The 2,119-nt window shown below is 34.2% G+C and overlaps 1 protein-coding gene across 6 annotated transcripts in view; it reads left to right on the top strand.

Moving 5' to 3' along the window:
• The window catches only part of Mkl2 (MKL1/myocardin like 2), a 235,419-nt gene that overhangs the window by 18,372 nt on the left and 214,928 nt on the right, over window positions 1-2,119 (top strand). For all 6 annotated transcript variants that reach the window (XM_023704379.1, XM_023704374.1, XM_023704378.1 and 3 more), the window contains exon 2: window positions 1,327-1,390. The gene's annotated coding sequence lies outside the window, so the exon portion shown is untranslated. The remainder of the gene's footprint in view (window positions 1-1,326; window positions 1,391-2,119) is intronic.

Below are 2,119 nucleotides of genomic sequence, written 5' to 3'. Positions count from 1 at the left end.
ACTTATTCCACTAAGCCATCTCCCTGGCCCCCTAAATGTATATTCTTAAAATCTACTTCTGTTCTCCAAACCTCAGTTTCCTAATGTATAAAAATAATAATACTGTCTTGAAGAAGTTGGGAGGATTAAAGAGAAAATATATGAAACTTACCACTTGGTGCCTCTTCCATCACCATGTGCTGAGGTACTATTCTCTTCTTTATCCTACTCCTTCCTCTCTCACTTTTAAGGGAGGGGGAAAATACAGTGAAGAAAAACATTAAAAATATTAGAATTTAAATTAAAACTAAGCTCTTAGTTTAAGCAGAATAACCCATGTATTTAAGTACAGAGGGCAAACAGCCTGAACACAAGGCTCCTCCTTTCTGGTTTGTTTCTTGTTCTTTTCTTGGATGAACGCTAATGATGCTACTTAGCAAACCTCAAGGGTTGTTTTTTCCCATAGTATCATCCTTTTCATCTAGAATGTTCTACATCCTAATTCTGCCAGCTAAGTACTGCCACCAGCCCAATAAAAACTAGTTCTATGTCTGGTGCAGTAAGCAGCTTGGCCTGTGTTGCCTGTTGGACCTTAATAGACTAGAAACTGTGAAGAAAAAACCTTATGTCTGTCCTGCATGGTAAAGAATGACCTGTATCCAGCAAAATACCTGACAGAGAATGTAAATTCAGATGTTTGCTAGACAAGTGAATGAAGATTAACTTTGACCTTTCTTTGCCTTATATATCTCATCTCATCCATTACTCTCATCCCATCTATTACATTGTTGACCCCTGGAAGAAATGCATAGGCCCCTTTTCAGTATTAGTAGTAATAAGTATAATAAATAGTGGGTGACTGTGGAAAGAGACAGACTTTTAAAAATTGTGTTAGAGGCTATAGTCAGAAAAACAATCAGCATTTATTATGTTCCAGGAACTGTTACAGAGTCACTTATGTGGATTATCTCATGTAATCATCATCAGTCCTTAATTGGTATTAATATACATATGGAAGACAGGCCATTGGATGTGCGGTGACTTTGCCTAGTTCAGACCAGTGGGAAGTGGTAGTCCTGAGATTCAAGTGGAGGTACTTAAAAGAGTTTCATATCTTGCTCTCAGACCTGCTACAGAGCTCTAGGCATGTTTACTGAATAAAGTCTCTGGGCAGTTTAGGGAAGGGTTTCATTTAAACTTTTTACTTCCCTACTGTTTTGGCAATTTCTATTTTGTTCTTTCTGATTTATCTCACATTTTTATGTTCTCCAGAAGGCTGTCTTTTACCATCCTTATTAGCATGGGGTAGGTGTTCAATGAAAAGTAATTTCTACTTTTCCCTCCTAGGTTCATAATAACAGTGCTAAGAAAGACAATGTAAGACGGGGAAAAATTAAATATTTTTACTGAGGTAAGTTTTTTTGTAATTTAATTTTTTTATTTTCTCTATATGTTCTTTATACTGTGCTTTCTAAAGGTATAAAAAGGAGATTGTTTTAGGAGTTTTTGGGTTCATAGAACATTTAGGCTATAAGTTTGATGTCAGGAATGTGGGCTGTTTGCTAAGGTCATTTGGCTTTTCCTATCCCTTTGAATCTAATCTCTAAATTTGTATTATTTTATTGTTTTAGAGCATGTAGTGACAGAGATTCAACAGTAGAAACATGGAGGCCAGGGAGATAACTCAGTGGAATAAGTGTTTGCTTGGTAAGCACAAGGTCCTGAGTTCGATCCTTGGTACCACCAAAAAAAAAAAAAAAAAAGAAAAGAAACAAACCCATGGGAGTTGAAGAAATTTAAAACCATTTTAGTAAGATAGTAGTACTTCTTTTCCTTAAGCAAAAATGTGTTGATTTTTATCATAATGAGAAAAATTTCCATCACTATAGAAAAACATAATGACAAAAATAAGCATTTAATTTTTGCTACCAAAAAGTGGGCACCATTAATATTTTGATGAATATAATTTTGAGGACTTGTGAGTAAATATGAAAGTATTTCTATTCAAGATTTTAAATGAATGATGGTCTTTATATAAAACTATGATCTTTTTTTTTCTTTTCAAAGTTTTATTGATAAACATATAGCAATGAGACAGTTTCAAATCAAATCGAAAGTACAGTTTCAACAAATAATACAC

Source organism: Octodon degus, unplaced genomic scaffold, assembly GCF_000260255.1.
Source record: "Octodon degus isolate 3935 unplaced genomic scaffold, OctDeg1.0 scaffold00195, whole genome shotgun sequence".
In the NCBI taxonomy this organism is placed as follows: Eukaryota; Metazoa; Chordata; class Mammalia; order Rodentia; family Octodontidae; genus Octodon; species Octodon degus.
The sequence above is the reverse complement of the archived record's forward strand: the minus strand, read 5'-3'. Positions and strand labels throughout refer to the sequence as shown.